The 20,612-nt window shown below is 35.0% G+C and overlaps 1 protein-coding gene across 1 annotated transcript in view; it reads left to right on the top strand.

Moving 5' to 3' along the window:
• LOC124635432 (tRNA dimethylallyltransferase) overlaps positions 1-20,612 on the top strand; it is a 228,108-nt gene that overhangs the window by 359 nt on the left and 207,137 nt on the right. The window lies entirely within an intron of this gene.

Here is a 20,612-nt window from a genome sequence, read left to right on the forward strand (position 1 = left end):
GATGAAATAAATTCTAACCTAAAAGTGTGTTGAATGTGAATGTTTTGATTTCAAAATTCTTCAGTTTACAACATATTTTTTGCTAAAGAGGTGTAATTTTCGGATATGGTAATATGGGTAATGTAAAAGTAGAAAAATTTAATAGGAATCCATTTGAATGATCAAAGTTGGATTCACATTAGTAAGCAAATTATTTAGATGTAGTAGTTTACAGCAATCATTTATATTTTTGTAAAAAAATAACCACTTAAATGGCTATAAAAGGTAAGAACAACTACAGAAATAACAAACTACACTAGATAGAATAAAACTCATGGATAACTATATCTTACTTAACTACAAATGCTCGCTTTAACATAGAGACACGTGTTTTGCTTGAGCTGACTGTTCTAAACTTCATAATGACAGTACCTATACAAGTATCCTTCTCACTATATTAAATTAATTCTGTTATAACACCATTTTGTTCCTCACTATTACACAGATTGATTTAAATTGGTTCTCGTTTTAATTTTTTTTGTTAAGGCGGCGTGGATAAAAGTTGCCTATGTTGTTATTTTATTTTGTAATAATGCTTATGCAAACCTTAATCTTTCCTATAATCGACTATGGCGATGTTTGCTACTATGACCTGAATGCAGATCTGCTCAATAAACTCGACCGGCTTCTCAACAATTGCATTCGATTCGTTTTTAATCTTCGCAAGTACCATCATGTGTCAGCGTATCGAGCGCAACTTAAATGGCTACCGATAAGACAACGACGTGTGATGAGGGCATTAACTACTCTTTTTTCTATACTTTATACCCCGTCTTCACCTTCCTACTTAACCTCTCACTTTCAGTATGTGTGTTCACAGCACAACAAAAATCTCCGCTCCTCTAATAATCGTCTTCTTCACTGCCCTGCTCACCGTTCAGACATTATTCACTCTTCCTTCTTTGTGAAATCTATTCTTCTCTGGAATGAGCTACCTCTGGAGGTCAGGATGGTAAATAGTCGACACACTATTAAAATGAAACTGCGAAATCACATCCATGGCAAGTTGGCGGAATCATTACAGTAGTTCATTTTTCTCACTATCTTCTCCTACATACTCCTGCATACAGTTGTATATATATATATATATACATATATATGTATATGTATATATATATATATATATAGCTATATATATATATTATATTTATATATGCATAAATATATATTTTTATTATCTTCCACTGATGCTCAAATTGTGTTGCACCTACCACTTCTATTTCACCACCACCCTAAGGTAGACTGGTAGAGAACGCCTAAGGCGTTAAGTCCGCCGTTGTACAATGTGCAAAAAGTATTTTAAATAAAATAAATAAAAATAAATATTTTTTTCTTGTAATTCCTATTTCTACTTTTGATTGCAGTAGAATGTTATATACTTTTCAAAGAGTTTTTAAATGTTATACACCGTGACTTTTTAGTTGTCTTACAAAGGTGGTCCACTCAATCTATCCAACATAAAATACCACTAGACACGATCATTAATTTTATAGCCTTACTTAATTAAGATAATAGGTGCAAAGAAAAATACTGAAAAAAAATGTTTACGTATCAAGCGGTAGAAAGTAGGTACCTTCCCAACGCGCCGCGTTCCATTGATACAAGATTCGGGCAGCGCTCACAACAGGGTGTTCTTATAATCTACGTCATGCATCATAATAATGAATTAATTTTAATTTTTAAATTATTCAAATCTCATAAATATATATACTTTTTTATATGAACGTTTACTAGTCATTGGATACATGAAGTGGGCTGCCGTTGTAAGACGACTAAAAAGTCTATGATGTTGTGTATAGTTTGCTGAATATGACCTACATGGCTGGCCTAGTTTCAATGTTTTACCAGAAAAAAACTGCTTGCTACCATACTATTGAGTAAAACAATAGCATTTAACAATACCCAGCAATAAGTAGCTATAGAAATATAGGTAATTTGTATTTAGTACATATTTAATTATATTTATTCTAATTATATGTAATAGAAATAAATTATATTTAAATATAATCATTCTTATAAGAAATTGACAATTATCTATTCTTCCAAGATACTGGACAATAGGTAATAACAGTCATTCACAATATAGGAAGTTGGATACTTCAGTTCCTAGTGGACCTTCAAAGATGACAGGCTAATATATTTCTTGAATGGAAAATAAATTCTTATAAGATTATTTTGGTGGTTTTTGTGTAAATCTAGGATATCCAAGTGATACCACATTGTTCAAATATTCCTTTTATAGAAAGAAGAATAGTCAAATTCAAATTTGAAAAACCTAATGATAACCTAATAAATACTACGTTATTAGTTGAATTATTTGCACATAAAACAAATATGAAAGAGGAAAGGGAAAATAAAGAGTATTATACAAAGGTATAGCTTACTTAAAAAAATCTCATCCAGCTAAACTGCATTCTGCTACCTTCGAAGTCTGGTGTTAAGAAGTGTCCTCTAGCATGTAGCGAGTCGAGATCGCAGTTCTTGGCGCAGACCTCTTCTTGACTCATGACTTTGCCTTAAAATGCTTGACTTTCAGGATAATGACTTCAAAACAAAGAACCAAAAAATATGGTACATCATACAGTTATGCACTAAAAGCTACCCCATAACTGACCCACTTCAACCTCACCATTTGAACTTTAACACAGCAAAAAATAAAATAATACAAAATGTAACTCGTGTGACCATTCAATGCTCGAAAATTGCATGCAATTATTTCGGTCCAGACTAGCTAGAACAAATGGTGGTTAGAAAAAACCGGCCAAGTGCGAGTCGGACTCGCGCATGAAGGGTTCCGTACCAGAGCAAAAAAGAGCAAAAAATCACGTTTGTTGTATGGGAGCCCCCCAAAATATTTATTGAATTCTAGTTTTCAGTATTTGTTGTTATAGCGGCAACAGAAATACATCATCTGTGAAAATTTCAGCTCTCTAACTATCATGGTTCGTGAGATACAGCCTGGTGACAAACGGACGGACGGACAGAGGAGCGAAAACAATAGGGTCCCATTTTACCCTTTGGGTACGGAACCCTAAAAAGGCTGTCTAACAATGGGGCGTTGCCTGTGAATCATGCGTCGGTCACTATCCTCCTATTATAATGTTGCTGTTAATAAAAAAAAAAGATTTTATGATCTGTGGACGGCTGTGGAATGGTTGGCCCGGGGCAATATTAATTTGCAAATGGCCGATTGATTGCGGCCGGACACTTAAAAGTTAGTTAGTATTGCAGATTTATTTTCTTTTGCAGCTGTTCTAGATTATATCCGGGTATTATTTTATTTATATACTCATTGTTTGAAACGTAACTTCATTGGTGTCCAGTGATTAAGTTTTCGTCTAACTTTATGACTGATTTAGCTTCCGCCGGCAGTTTCACCAGTCTCTTCTCGCACTCGGATAAAAAGTAGCCTTTAGCCCTCCTCGATATTTTTTTTTTATTTATTTATTTTTATTTTAAAATACTTTTTGCACATTGTACAACGGCGGACTTAACGCCTTAGGCGTTCTCTGCCAGTCTACCTTAGGGTGGTGGTGAAATAGAAGTGGTAGGTGCAACACAATTTGAGCATCAGTGGAAGATAATAAAAATATATATTTATGCATATATATATATACCTCCAGAGGTAGCTCATTCCAGAGAAGAATAGATTTCACAAAGAAGGAAGAGTGAATAATGTCTGAACGGTGAGCAGGGCAGTGAAGAAGACGATTATTAGAGGAGCGGAGATTTTTGTTATGCTGAGAACACACATACTGAAAGTGAGAGGTTAAATAGGAAGGTGAAGACGGGGTATAAAGTATAGAAAAAAGAGTAGTTAATGCCCTCATCACACGTCGTTGTCTTATCGGTAGCCATTTAAGTTGCACTCGATACGCTGACACATGATCGTACTTGCGAAGATTAAAAACGAATCGAATGCAATTGTTGAGAAGCCGGTCGAGTTTATTGAGCAGATCTGCATTCAGGTCATAGTAGCAAACATCACCATAGTCGATTATAGGAAAGATTAAGGTTTGCATAAGCATTGCTTTTACATGGAACGGGAGCAAGTTTTTGAAGCGATAAAGAAACCGCAGTGTACTAGTGATTTTTTGGCTGACAGCTGCAACTTGTGCTTGCCAATTGAGTGAAGAGTCAAGATGAAGGCCCAAATTCTTCACTGAGCAGCTGAACGGTATATTTATCCCGTCAAATACCAAAGTTGGTAACCCAAGTGCGTCTACTTTACCTAAATTTCTTGAGCTACCAATGATAATAGCTTGGCATTTAACAGGATTGACTGCCACTCCGAACCTGTCAGACCAACTTTTGACTACCTCCAAGTCTTTGTTAATTTTAACAAGCGCAGCTGCCAACTCATTCACTTTTGTGTGACGATACAACTGCAAGTCATCGGCATAGAGATGATATGAACACTGAAGCTCAGGAGTAAGGAAATTTATAAATATGGAGAATAACAGAGGTGAGAGTATTCCGCCTTGAGGAACCACCACGCAGATGAATCCTCATCCACCCGAACCGACTGCTGGCGATCATGAAGATAAGAGGAAAACCAGTCTGACGCCTTAGAAGAGACCATAAGATGTGATAGAATAGATAAAAGGATGTCGTGACTGACGGTATTGAACGCATTTGAAAAATCCACGAGTACCAACACTGTGAGATTAGCGTCTTCCATAGCAAATCTAATATCGCCAGTCACTTTGAGGAGGGCAGAAGAAGTGCTGTGGCCCGGCCTAAATCCGGATTGGAAAGGGCTCAGTAGCTCATTGCCGTAGATAAAACGAGCAAATTGCTTATGAGCACAAGCCTCAAGCACTTTGGATAAGAAAGGTAGGATAGAAATTGGACGAAAGTGACTGGGGAGGGTAGGGCTGGAAATTTTGGGAAGAGGACGCACGTAAGCTTTCCGCCAGATTGAAGGGAAAACTCCAGAGTAGAACGAAAAGTTTACGATATGAGTGATAACAGGAAGGATTGGGACTAGGATATGGACAATCATCTGACGGCTGATGTTATCACACCCCACCGCCTTATAAATGACCTGTCTAACACTGAAAAAGTTTTCAAATCGGACCAGTGCTTTACGAGATTAGGCCATCTTAACAAACAAACTGTTCTATTGGTGGTCATAGATTCAATATTATTTACAGATATTTAAAAACACATTAAAACCGTAGAATTAATCGATTGCGGTTTGAATGCAGGGAGCACAATAGGTTTTAAGCGAGGGTGCAAACCAAACCGTTCACCGTTACGGTGGTTTCGTCAATGGTGGTTCGAGCCCATTGACCTATTGTGATCAAACCCACTCCTAGACAGGACATTTATCTCGATTTACTCATTTAATGGGAATATAAAATCTAAGATCTTTTGTGGAATGGGTTACTTACATTAGGAATTTTGTGGCATCACCAGCCCCGCGGTTTCAGTCGCGGCCATAGAAACTTTTTGTTTGTAAGTTATGAATTACTCTTCATCAGTTTAGTCGCATTATAGTGGGTGAGTTACAAATCGAGTACATAGGTATAACAAGTATTCTATACTGTGGGCCAAGCACGAATATCTAACGTATTCGAATCGACAATGTATCGAGGCCTCGATTCGAAAACGGAGTTTGTCGATAGTAGGCAGCACGAACCACATTCGAAGCACTATCGAACACTCGATTCGAATTCCAAGGTGACGTCATGCAAATGTAAATAGGGACGCGCCACAGTGAGCAAAATGAACGATTGTTGAATGAATGGTGCGTTCGAAAACTAACTCTAGTTGTTAATATTTTTTTTACCTTTGATTAAACGTTTTATTATTATTAAATTATAATAAAAACTGAATGTAATATAAAAAAGAGACCCAAAGTTAATTATTAGACATTATAAAATGGCATTATCTCTAGCAATATAACATAGTTACGGAGATTTTATTTTTAAAAAATGACGGGTGCCGAACGCACCCACTTGACATCCGACGCGCGTAAGGGCGCCAAATTTGTTTATGTTTTGCTACACGTCCACAACAAAAGTATTTCTGTTTTTTTTTTTGCTACAAATAATTAAGTGCTTTCAATATAATAAATATTATGAGAACCAGTCAGACGCAATATGAAATGATGGTTGAATTCATGGAAGCGTGAGTAAACAGTTTTAATAAGTTTGAGTGGCATAAACTTTAGTGTGAAGTATTTTAAGTGCAATGCTATTTCTATATTTTTAAATTCGGTTTCATTTATGTCCAGTGGGTAAATTCTATTCCTAAGTTTTGCTCTGCGCGTAATTTCTCTACAATGATTAAAAATAAACATATAAATAACATTTTTTTTTTCAAACACATTAATTCTATAGGTTCGCAAATAAATAAAATATGATTTAATTACTTACCTTGTTTCTCGTGATTGATATCCATAATATTCTAGTAAAGGAGATTGGGCAAGAATGTATGAAGTTTGGTCCAAATGTCCACCACGAACGAGACCTATATAATTAAATAGTCCACTTAATTTAGAGTAACTTTTACTAAGAAAGTAAAAAAAAAAACAATGCCAAAAAAAAGTTATAGCCAAAAATGTATTCTTAATTTTCGGTAGTTTTTGTATGTTGTCATTATTATTTTTTATTTTATTCCACTTTCATTTCCGCACTTTATCTAAAACTAAGATGAGTAAGACACATTTGCATATAAACCCATATTTATTTGCCCGATGGATGTACGAATCACGAACCAATTGAGGTGCCAGAAGGGCTTGAATATACTCAACGGTGCCTGGATCTAAGATAGTTCGAAGTAACTGGTGGTGTCTTCTCTCTAATAATGAACAATTCTATTTTGTCAGAAGTTACAGAAAGTACGAAAATCGAACATCACGAAAAGTAATTGAAAAAATTAAATTGAAAAAATCTATAAAATGTTTTATTTTATTTTGCTATAACTTTTTTCTGGCATTATATTTTTTTTTACTTTCATAACAAAATATGTTCTATATTTAACGGGCTATCTAGCCATATAGGTCTCGTTCGTGGTGGACATTTGGACCGGAATCGCCCATTGTCCTTTGCCGCTAAAAAATAATATGCGGTACTACGTTCATACAGTGGCGGTCTTTGCATTTTAAATTATATTGAAGCTATTACTAATTGTTCCAATAACTTAACAATAATTTTATTCACAAAACTAACTCTAAACAAACATAAACACGGTTAAAACTTTATTTTTACACTTCTCGAAACCTTTCTCACCGACTATTTTCAAGTGAATAATGTTTCGACCATACTCGATAGCCAGCCTTCGAGAGTTTACGTTACCGTACGTCAAAAGAATGTTCGTGCTGCCATGTTTTGTTTCCTTTTACGCCCGATAGGGGCGCTGTACAATTCTCATACAAATGTTACTCGATTTCGATACGAATAACTTTTCGCAAATATTCGTGCTTGGGCTACTGTGGGCCAAGCACGAATATCTAACGTATTCGAATCGACAATGTATCGAGGCCTCGATTCGAAAACGGAGTTTGTCGATAGTAGGCAGCACGAACCACATTCGAAGCACTATCGAACACTCGATTCGAATTCCAAGGTGACGTCATGCAAATGTAAATAGGGACGCGCCACAGTGAGCAAAATGAACGATTGTTGAATGAATGGTGCGTTCGAAAACTAACTCTAGTTGTTAATATTTTTTTTACCTTTGATTAAACGTTTTATTATTATTAAATTATAATAAAAACTGAATGTAATATAAAAAAGAGACCCAAAGTTAATTATTAGACATTATAAAATGGCATTATCTCTAGCAATATAACATAGTTACGAAGATTTTATTTTTTTTAAATGACGGGTACCGAACGCACCCACTTGACATCCGACGCGCGTAAGGGCGCCAAATTTGTTTATGTTTTGCTACACGTCCACAACAAAAGTATTTGTTTTTTTTTTTGCTACAAATAATTAAGTGCTTTCAATATAATAAATATTATGAGAACCAGTCAGACGCAATATGAAATGATGGTTGAATTCATGGAAGCGTGAGTAAACAGTTTTAATAAGTTTGAGTGGCATAAACTTTAGTGTGAAGTATTTTAAGTGCAATGCTATTTCTATATTTTTAAATTCGGTTTCATTTATGTCCAGTGGGTAAATTCTATTCCTAAGTTTTGCTCTGCGCGTAATTTCTCTACAATGATTAAAAATAAACATATAAATAACATTTTTTTTTTCAAACACATTAATTCTATAGGTTCGCAAATAAATAAAATATGATTTAATTACTTACCTTGTTTCTCGTGATTGATATCCATAATATTCTAGTAAAGCCGCTAAAAAATAATATGCGGTACTACGTTCATACAGTGGCGGTCCTTGCATTTTAAATTATATTGAAGCTATTACTAATTGTTCCAATAACTTAACAATAATTTTATTCACAAAACTAACTCTAAACAAACATAAACACGGTTAAAACTTTATTTTTACACTTCTCGAAACCTTTCTCACCGACTATTTTCAAGTGAATAATGTTTCGACCATACTCGATAGCCAGCCTTCGAGAGTTTACGTTACCGTACGTCAAAAGAATGTTCGTGCTGCCATGTTTTGTTTCCTTTTACGCCCGATAGGGGCGCTGTACAATTCTCATACAAATGTTACTCGATTTCGATACGAATAACTTTTCGCAAATATTCGTGCTTGGGCTACTGGTCTATCTTGATTACATACAGATTTAAGTCGTTCTGATACCGGTTATAAACAAACTATCGGCCGACAAAAAGTTTGTAGTATGCGGGTTTTCTGCATTTTCCAATAGTCACATCAAGAATCCAAAATATTCGACAGTTTTCCCGGAAACCTAAATAAAGGCTTGTATGTTAAGGTCCAGTCAAATTAAGAGTACCGTTAAATGAGGTCACACATCTCGACGCCAGATGACTTTGCCTTATGACACCTCTCGGATCAGGAGGTATCACCCACATAATATTTCGAGAATGACTTAATCATTACTAGAATCCGTAGTTTGGTAACAGATACACGCCTGGCACGTGACGTCAATGGAAACGATGTACTACAACTGTCGGTACTTCGGTGTGTGTGACTGCTTTCCTTGTGATTAAGTATATTACGCCAGCTCCGCAAGCCGATCTCACCTGTGTCCCGTAGGAATTACTTCGCTTTACCCTACAACCTTCGTTATTAAAGGGGGCATTTAAAATGGAAAGAATTTTCAACAGTCGTTTACGTTGAAATATTCCAACGAACAAACTCTTCATAATATTATAGGTACCTACTTCTAGCAACAGTATAAAAATGTGAAAACTCCTTGATTGCTACTATAAAGTAGTTCAGGAGAGGGAGCTACATGACTACTAGGCACATTAACATACAATTCCTTATATGTTCTTGATATCTTCTGTTTTCAATAAATTATGTATTGTACCAGCTGTCTTAGCTATCTAGACACACGGCAGTGTGTCCGCCAAGTTCGAGCAAAAAAAGCGACACACCGGCCGTGGGTTATATTACACGAACCATTTCGGGCCAAATTCGACCCCCCTATAACTCAAAATATATTTTATTTACGCATATCAAATTTCTGGTATCTGTTGAGCCCCTCACTCATCTAAAATACAAAATTTCATTAATATACTTATTGTAGGTCTTGAGATATTGACGTCAGAAAATCGCTATTTTTACTATACACTCACTGACTGACTGACTCACTCATCAAAAACCTAGACCACTTCCAATGGTCGTATTGACTTGAAATTTGGCATGGAGGTAGGTCTTTATGTCAAGGTAAAGGGAAAAATTTGAAAATGGCCAAGTGTGAGTCGGTTTCAAAATAATGAAGGTGTAAATTTATACCCGGTGTCAATTTATACCGCTAAGGAACTAAAACGAACTAAATTTATCTATATTTATATAATATATCTTCGAATGATCCTACCGATCTGAAACTCGTTACAAAGGTTTGTATTTAGTCAAAGTAAAGTAAAAATCTGAAAACGGCCAAGTGTGAGTCACCTTCGAAAATAACGAATGTGTAACTTTGATCCACGAACATAATATATGATAACATGTCATGTCAGTCAGTTGGTAAATCTAGTCCATTTAGTTAATCTAGTTCATTTCTTTGTAAGAAGCATAGTGCATATTCAAAAATCTGAAAGATAGTATAAATGAGACATTTCCTTAACTAACTTAATCAAAAGAAAAAAATAAAATAAACAACCTTACAAAAATAAATGAAATCCCACCCAAAACAAAAATGTGAAGGACTGCCAAGTTCGATAATATGGGAATGCTTCGCCTATAAAAGAAGTGAGATCTGAATAAGTACCAAGTTCCATACACATACCTCAGTTAAAAATAGTTACTTTTTAATGATGTTACTTGGCAAGTTTTAATAGAAAATTAAATACTTGATTCATTGCGTTTAGTAGGTTTATAACAAGGTGTGTGAAAACTTGCCAAGTAACATCATTAAAAAGTAACTATTTTTAACTGAGGTATGTGTATGGAACTTGGTACTTATTCAGATCTCACTTCTTTTATAGGCGAAGCATTCCCATATTATCGAACTTGGCAGTCCTTCACATTTTTGTTTTGGGTGGGATTACATTTTCCCGTTCCATGATGAAACCACAAACGTCTTCCAATCATTAGCGATAAAATAAAAACTTATTAAACAATTCTCAGGATTAACAAAATGGCCGGGTAAAGAAAAGCTTAGCAATAATTTAACAAGTTTATGAGTTAATGAAGCCTGAAATTAAAATGGGGGAGCAAAAGTAGATGTAACGCCATACTATCTTCTGGTTTGCGCTTTCGTGAAAAGAATAAAATATGAGTATTGTAGATTTCTTTTTTTTTTCTAATTAAATGTGTATTAATTATTATCGTATAGGAATTCGTTGCTGGCGTTTCAATCAAAGGAGGTTTACTTCTTATCCATACAGCCATAGAGCTGTAGAGTTTATGTTTGTTCGAACGCGCTAGTGTCAGGTACTACTACTGAGTTGATTTGAAAAATTCTTCCAGTGCCTTTAAGAAAGCCTATTCATTGAGAAAAGCTATAGGCAATTTTTTCTCTGGGTGCCTGGACTAATTCCCAAGGGACGCGGATGAAACTGCTGGCGGGATCTTAGAAAATTATCATGTTTTCCAACCGGATCCACTGATTCTTTAGTATCTTACAGCTCCTAATCTCACTAAAGAACAATGGAATAAGTATCTAATATTACCACGTAACACCGTGCTAGACATAGGTTGTTGAACCTGATATTAAAATTATCAATTAGATTTGCTTAAAATGAGAAAATCAGCAAGTCATGCTGATAGTAGATAGACGTCATACCTACACGCTTCAGAGTTGCTCGCGTAATTCTTATATGTAATCATACCATACTATAGTCATCACGTACAAAGCGCGAAATCGGAGGATAAGCTGTGAACTGGTCAAAATACTTGACCCTTTTGGGCAGTCGGGTAAAAAAGTACCCACAAGAGTAAACACAGCATTCCAAACGCGAATGCGTTGCAAAATGCGAAAAGGCCACACACAGAAAAAATGGTAAAGTAGCTCTGTATGTTTGAATGTCTGTTGAACTTTCATGCCAACTCTTCCAAAACGATTTATTATATGAGTTGAGAAAGGGCATACATAGGTTACTTTTTAATCTTGCTGTACCTAAGTGGTTCTCCTGGGAATCGGCGTAACCGCGGGGCAAAACAAAATAAAGATGAATTGCTCAAAATATCCGCAGTAGAAGAAGTAAAATAAATTGTTACTCCACCAAGTAATCAAAAGCCTGGATGCATGAGCATAATCTACTAGATTTTAAAACAACACAATCCAGGCCACATAAGTAAATAAAGAAAGAAAGAAAGAAGGAAATAATGAAAGAGGAAACACCACACATACTACCAAGAAGTATATACATACTTACATACATACATACGTATGTATGCACCTCGTTACATAACCCGACTGTCGTATAGCCTTCGCTCGGGTCGCTGTCACTACAGTATACGCAAAGATTTCAGAAAACGAATCCACTGTTACATTCACATTTTCTTCTATCTACTAACGACCGATCCCAATATAATATCTATCTGTGGTTTTACTTACTGGAAGATAGGAATTTGACTTAACTTGTATAGGGCTTATGACAAAATTCTATCTGTCAAATCAATAGATAGATATTGGGAATGGCCGATAGTCTGCAACCTTCATTGCGGTCGATGTCGCTAAAGTAGTATATGCACGAATTGCAGATCAATGAACGCATTTAAAATTAGCCATTATTTTTGTTAGTGTTATGGCCTTGATTAAAAATTGCAAGTTTATGCTGATTTTGTTTCTGGGTAAAGTTAACTAGGGTTTGCGTAGTCAGGAATTTTACTTTGTCATTATTGTTTGTTAGGTAACTAAATATGTAGTTTTGCAATTAGATTCTTGCTTAAGCGTTACATTATTTATTTTTTAAATGAAGAGCGGATAGTGGTATTGTATCAATACTTTCCGAGAAATAAAGTTTCCTTTCAGTAGTAAATATTTTTAGAAAAAACATTTTATTCGTATCTATAGAGCCAAGAATGTTCATAACATGGCTGTATGTTTCAATAAGGAAACCCTTACGTTTATTAATACAGTATATTTACGGTTCTGTACGCGGAAATTCTCATTATTACAACTAGAGAAATTCTTTGAAATCGGTTAAATATAAGAAACTATATATCGATAATATTTCACGACTTCCGCTGCCGAGTTAGAAATAAATAACATTCTAGATCAACATAAAATAGCAGACATAAGATCTATCAGTTGAGAATTCTCAAAAATAGAATTTTATGTAAATGTAAGTACTCTCAAAAATTAAAAAGATAGTACAGATAAGTATCAAAATCCGGATTTCCATTAATTCACTTTTCATTATTTTGAATGGCATGTAAACATACTCGTATAAGATTTCCGTGCACTCCAAACGCGTCTCTATATTTGGGTCCATTTGGGGACAATAACATCGTGAGACAATGTTTAAACAACCGTGGATTACTTCCCAATTGGCGTCTAGGCACAAAACTGTCACATTAGCATTATCTTGCTACTTTTGTGTAGCTGCATTTAGTGTACCCACTTCATGTTTCCCCGTTAATTCTTTAAATAACTTTAATAAGACCATAACATTGTTTCCTTACTCGATCTTATCTCTTACTTATTCGACTATAAAATTCTTATTATTCCCATTATCTCCCCCTAATTTGAAGCTCACATAATTTAAAGTGAAAATATTTGCAGCTTTTTTGCAACAAAAGTGATTATTTTTAATTAGGGTTCGGTGTAATCCGGGGATTATCATCAATTGCACGCATTCTGCTCTCCCCCATGACACTTTGAATTAAAAACGTGGTTTAAATATCCGGATATATTTATGGAACTAATTACAATGCCTTTGGTTTAATTATCTTTCTTATCATTACAGAGATATGATATGATTGCAAGACCGTAAATTCTTATTAGAATTGTTACGTTAATTAGAGGACGTCTTATAGTATAGAAGTTATCTCTAATTGGTATAGAGAGTGAAACTGTATTGTTAGAACTGTTCCAGAACGATCTCACAGATTTGTGTGGTATTTTAGTTCATATCGATCTCAATTCACATCATTTGGCAGCGGTTTGAGTTCTAACAAAATGGTTGTGTGCTAATTATTTTATGGCCGCAACTCCAATTTCAACAATTAACGATCTTATTTGAACTAGTTCTACGGAAAGTGAAAATTCTCGTGTATGTAGGTTTCACATGCCTAATTTATTTTCGTCATGATTAATAGAATGAATCAGAGTCTAAAGTGTACATCCAACGAGTTTTAATATTCGACTCAAGGACACAAGTTTTATGGCGAGTCTAATTTTAAAACGGCGAATCAATTTGGCAGACGAATTATTAACAGATTCTCGTAAACGTACCACCACGTACCATAAATGGGCGCGAGTTTTTACTTTTATCTGCGAATACAGATGACATAACATCCGCCTCTAACCTAATTCCGAGATTAGACATAAAAGCAACAATTTTGTAGTTCACACCTTCGCTGAGTGAGGCACAGGTTACATCTGCGAATTGGCCACATACACACAATTTTCGGCAAGGCGGCCGCCAGTCCGTGTTTGCATTCCGCGGAGAGTTCGACGTCTCGTCCAAGGCCATCGGCGTGGTATTTTCCGCCACCCTGCGGTGCCTCCATAGACCTACCAAGTTGAGACTGACCATTTGGGGGAATCCTGCGACACCTTTGGTCCTTGAGCTCATGAGAAGATTTTCTTATGGAAAAAAAATTCTAAAGGACTATCGTGTGTAGGAGAAATTAAATGTGGAATAACAGAAAATTGCAAATGTCAAAAAGTCTTCTTTTCTGTATCGAGTACTGTGACTTTAATGTTAATTATTATATGTTAAAATTACTTTGCTTAAAGTTACGATCCACCATATAGCTTCAAGGTAGCGAAAGTTCTCTCTTGAAGGGGTTCAATTAAAATCCTGAAACATTCCTTTAAGCGGAGCCACCCTTAATCTACCAGACGTAATATGTACGATGTGTATCTCAACATAGTTTATGTTGCGTTGTTCGTACGCATTAAATAACCTGCGTAGCGTTATCCCAAGGTATTCTATTTCTGATCTTGTATTTTGACCCGTTTTCGAGTGTGCAATACGGATAGCTGTATGTATCCTCTTGCAAATAGATTTTCTGGCAGGATTGGCGTAAAAAGGTTCAGAAGGTGAGAATAGATGTCAGCTGTGATGGTCGTGCAAACACTCGTGATCGTTGACATATGTAGTTTGCCGACGTGCCTCGGAACGGCCTTCGAAGGTATTACGGGTACCTTGGAAGGTGTTAACCTTCGTATCTACGCAGGCTTTTTATGAATGACCGTGTCTTGAAACCAACGTTTTTCTTAGTGTTCTCTAATAAAATTCTATTTATTAAGCGTGTCATTTTAATTACCCTTTTTGCTCGCACGTGATTTCCGCTTCGCTTAAATAACCGTTTCCCTCACGAAAGCCAACTGCGGAAAAAGTTCGTTTTCCAGTAGGTGCTTAAATATAAGTAGCTGTAGTTATAAATTAAACGGATACATAAAACTGTCCATTTTAGCGTTCTCTTCGTCCATATCGCTATTCGCATATAGCATCGTAGTATTTCTGGACTTTTATTATTCTTTACGCCCAAAGGAATACTAAAGAAATAAATGGAAAAAGTAATTTCTGAACTGGATCTAAAAATAAACATAGCAAAGTTCTGGCTGGAAGAGACCTCTAAGAAAACAGCTGTTCAAACAATAAAATCTATTCTTATGATCCCATTCAAGCGCTATTGCGGATATTTTTGCGAGCTTATCTTATTCTAACTTTACGTCACTATTTGAATCTTAAATTTTATTATGTAAATGGCCGATCAATCTGCGTCGAATTTTCGGAAAGCCGTTCAGCGTACTATGTTGTGCCGTGACATCATGCGTACGCCCATCTTCTGATTCCGTCTCGTGATTCACTTCCATCGTATGTACTGCACTCAGCAATTATATATCTGTGTAAAAAGTAACAGCTGTCTGTCGTGTCTATTACAATGATTAGCTATGATTAATCGCGTCCCTGACTTGTGATAGAGAAAACTAGACATTCGTTTGACTACAAATAGATAAATGCTGATCAGATGTCTCGTTTTCATTTGTAAGTAAAACAGACGCCGATTGGTTATAATTTTTTGATTAGCCTTGTTGGGGTTGTGATTTATCATATTGGTCTTTTGAACTGGGGGAATTGAAATGGCGGCCATGTATTGGTAGCATCATGTATCGCTTTAATAAATTCGATTTGTGTATCGATATGTGAGCCTTATATTCTGAAATTATATTAATTTGCATATACTGTGCTTTTGTAATTCAATTTTATATTGACAAGGATGACACTAACTTCAGTAGGTATCATGATTTTAAAACATTAATACCTGCTCCATTAGGTCTTATTTTGGCAAAAAAAAAGACTCAAGTAATAAAGTGTCTGTGAAACTAAAATTATATTATCAGACATCAATCGTTTTATCGAGATCCATTAAAGATTTGAATACACTTTAAATGTAAACAGTGTCTGGTTATTATTGTGAATTGGCCAAGTGTGGACATTGCTGCTTCTGCCAAAATCGCTTTTGTCCAAAACAGAAGGAATATGTACTGTATGTAATAACATTTCTATTATTAGATAGAAGTTTGTAAACATTCGCGTTTCTATTTTGGGCTAGTCCTTGAGGACAGGAGAAAGTCAAAGATTCTTTCCAAATAAATTCAGAAGCATATTCCCAGGATTTTTCTATTTTTACCAAGTTTTAGAGCTTAGTAAATCTAAAGCACAAATATTGCCTAATCAATGTAAAAATACATAAGAAGTACCTAACAACTTCAAACGTTTGTACGAATACTATCAAGATGACCTGAAAATCTACTCGACCAAAAAAAAAAATTGCTTCGTCGGAAAATTGAGTATAGATCTAAAAATTCCAGCTGGCAAAAGCAGGTGTCTACCTCCAGCCTGTTTTATCTCATTCTAAATTTAAAATCTTGCCATCTTTGAAGATCTAGAAAAAATGTTGGCATCAGAAATTGGAGGCTAGTTGACACGACTCGAGTTGCTAATTATATGGTCACACCGGTGTTGGTAGACGGACAAATTATTAACACCATAGCCAATGGCATGTTCTATTTAAAACTTTTTGGAAGCGAATCTCTTTGAAATTGTTTTTGGTTATTGAGGGCGTCTATTTTTTTATATGTTGGCCATTACGAATTGTGAACGCGATCTTATAGATTGCGGTGATTTTGGCAATGGGTTCTTGACTGATATAAGGCATTTGTTGCCAAATTTTGTACCTTCGGATTGAAGAATGCTCTCATCATTGAGTCTTTACATAAGTTTCAAAAATATTCATGTTTGATTTTAATTTTCTCTATTATTCTTTAGTAAGTAGTAGATTTGGGTGGGTGTGTCTAATAAAATTCTTATAAGAATATATTTTTTAGTATGCATTTTTATCACAATATATTATATTTCGTTTAAATTGCACATAATATTTATTTAAGTGCTAAGTTATTCTTTCTTTTCTCCAAACTAATTGATTTACATTTATTCTACAAGTTTTTTGTATTTTAAGAATAAAATTTATAGGTTTTTTATACCTTAGGTATTCAGCACTTAAAATGTTCGACTTTAAAATTCTGAATGTATTTTCGTGTAGTCATTCTGTCATGTAGATAGGGCAACGATCGCATGTATCTCGTTAATAAGTAAAGTAGTTAATTGTTAGTCTGCTGATCTCCGATGTAGATAATGAGAAAACGTGTGACGTGCACGGGTTATTGTATCGCAATCAACACAGAAAAGTGTCAAGGAACTTGCTGATGACGGCTGATTCATTTACAGCGGCTGAAAAACTTTCAGCTGTTTAGATATGTTTTTTTTTTTTAAGTGAGGCACGCGTTTTATCATTGTTTCAACTGATGGCAAGCGTTTATGTATTCGAATGTGTAACCTCTTCACTTTTGAGGTTTTCAGTCTGTAGTTGTACTTAAATGAATTACAAATGTACATGCACAGCATATTTTGGGCTAGATAATGCAAGTACATAATAGTTTTTACTATTTATTTGTTCTAGCTTAAACAACAGTAGCCTACAAGTATATTCTGGGTCTCTATCTCTTAAACATGATTTTATCTTTTTTTTTGTATTTATTAATTGCAATCTGTTTCAGGTGAACATTCAGCATAGGGTTAAGAACTTAAAAACTGTGTCTTGTAGGGCAATCAGTCCAGCGACAGCTCCCTTTATGTTAAATAGATCCCTATAAATCTCTAGGAGTCTTTCTCTTTAGTCTCCCGAATGGAAGGCTCATCAACTGCGTAGTCAGAATGTTTGGATGGTTTTTCAGTCTATTCCTGTAGGACTTCATTGAGTGTTTGATCTGATCAGAGATTTTATCTAAGTCGGTTTTTCTCGTTTGGTTAGTCCAAATAACTTCAGTATAAATGATATACGTGCCACTTATAATTTAGGTAGTAGGTACTAAATTAATGTTTTTGTGTCACATGTATAAATATTTTGTGCTATTGTACTAGAAATAGACATGACTAGAATATTTTCAAAGGTTCTTACAAAGAAAGCGATAAAGAATCATTCTGGTTTGGCAAATTTTGCTTGAAAAGACTTGATATAAGGCTATCTGGATATATTTCCTATTTCGGTATTTTTGTTTAGTCTATGTTTTTACCTTGGAATTGAAATAAATGACTTTGTTTATTACGTTTTCCTTTTCATTCAATTTTACTTACTATGATATTCTTTTCAACCTGAAAGGTCACTCTTATAATTTTGCTTTTAAAAATCGATTCCAAGAAAATCTCGCTGAGTTTATGGAACTTAGGTATGTCTTGTTAAACAGCCACAATACAGAATGCCATAACATCTATAAATAAGTGGTCAAAACTAGCAGTTGTTCACAGAATTGCCATGCTGTCATCCTTAATGAAGATACAAGATTGTAACAATGCTGAGATGACGTATATACGGAGTATGTGTGACCTACAGATTTAAGAACTTAGTCATGGTTTTGGTTTGCTTGATTACACTGATTTTAATCCCTGTCTAGACTTTATATCGTCACATCACACACATAATTATTGTTGAGATTTTGTACGAGAACTTTCCTTGATCGAAGCCGAGTACCGAGAAGGTATCTCAGGTAAAGTCAGGATTGAACAGGTAAGCCCGAGAAAAATAATACAGGAAACCACCACATTCACACGATTTTCTTGTGCTCTCGAGGATTCTCGGCTACAAGAAATGCCAGTGGCCTATTGGTACTGGGTATTTCCTTAATAAAAACAGTCAGCTCTTAGTCTGAATTAATTTGGATGTCAGTTTGGCCTGTTTGTTGCACGGGTCTTCACTGAATTGATATGTCCTTGTAATAATGTTGCTACATATCTTACTAATAAGTACCTCCGATAACGCTTTTATTCCTTCAGGTGAACAAACCATTAAGATCAATGAGAGACAGAGGATTTTCCTCATATCTTTTAAGTCCCACTTCCACTTAATAACGTACTAATTCATAGTTTAAGAGCTCTATCATATGGTGTTCGCTGACAGTCTGCAATTTTTTTTCTTCAGCCGTTTTCCTCATCGGCGGCTGCAAACCGCAACTGTTGAGTTACTCATCTCATGTTTAAGTAAAAGGCCATTGATCTAGGCTCAGGTATCTGAGCACCTGTGTGCTTCGTCACTACAGGTTCATCAATAGAATTTTTAAGTGCTTGAAAGTTGGTGTTTCCCTTTGGTAGCAAGGCATGATTCTTGGTTACCATTTAATACTTCAATTGAATGATAGTGTTTTTTTTTTATTGATGTATTCAACCTTTATTGGTGGTTTATTATTTTAACTCGTGTCCCATATTTGTTAACGTCATACTGACATTGACATTTCTACATTGAAATTGAGTTTTGAAGTTTGTAGTCTTTATATTAAGTTTAGCAAATAAGTTCACATCGATTATAACTTAGTAAGTTTTAGATTAATTAAGCCTTTTGTTAATACATCACCTGTTTATAACTTAAACAATGGAACTGTAGGGGTAATAGTTTTATTCTATTGCGCCATATTTGTATCGCCTTGAAACTTTCGACCTCTAAACTGTCAAACTATTGTTTCTAATAATGTAAATATTTTGGTTTGATTTGTTCATGTCACGTGAGTAATGAAAATAGGCTTCTAACAGCCAGTTTCTTCATCAAAAGTTAAAGCCAAAGTAAAAGTCAAAGTAATGTCTAAAGTAAAAGTAACGGTCAAATTCAATTTTTCTATTAGTTTTGCTGTCACTTTAGCCTCGAAAAAACGTATTTGACCGTTACTTTTACATTAGACATTACTTTAACTTTAACTTTTGATGAAGAAACTGGCCGTAAGTGAAGTTGTCGTCAAATAACTCCCGGAATCAACTATTTGGCGCCTCGCGCATGCGTGGTAGCTAGTATTTTATTCATACATTTTGATTCTTTAAATATGCTCGTTAATGTCAAAGTACATCTTGTTAGAATTTCTAGCTTTAGTATCCTATCCTTGATCTTCAATAAGAATGGGCCCCACGTTCTAGTTTCCGGATTCTAATAAGAATTGGTAGATCTTGTTAGACGGTCCAACTCTAGATTTTGGTCCTTTCTGATTAGAAAGTATGGTCTTTTTGGACTTGAAGGGCCTTACTACAAAAACTTTAAACCCTGTTTTATACTTGTCTAATAAAATTTTAGCTGCAAAATGAACCATATGTCAACGTCATAATTTGTCATTTTTTTAGACAAGGCATAAACTGACGTTTAAAAGTTTTTGTGGTAAGACGGGAAGTATTTTAGCATCTTTCTGAGTTTAGTGGAAATTGCCCATTTACCACACACGAGAATTACTTAAAACTTTATAAAACAAGTACAAGGGAACAAAGAGTGAAGGAAAAAACCCAATTCCCGGCATAA

Source organism: Helicoverpa zea, chromosome 12, assembly GCF_022581195.2.
Source record: "Helicoverpa zea isolate HzStark_Cry1AcR chromosome 12, ilHelZeax1.1, whole genome shotgun sequence".
NCBI classification, from domain to species: Eukaryota; Metazoa; Arthropoda; class Insecta; order Lepidoptera; family Noctuidae; genus Helicoverpa; species Helicoverpa zea.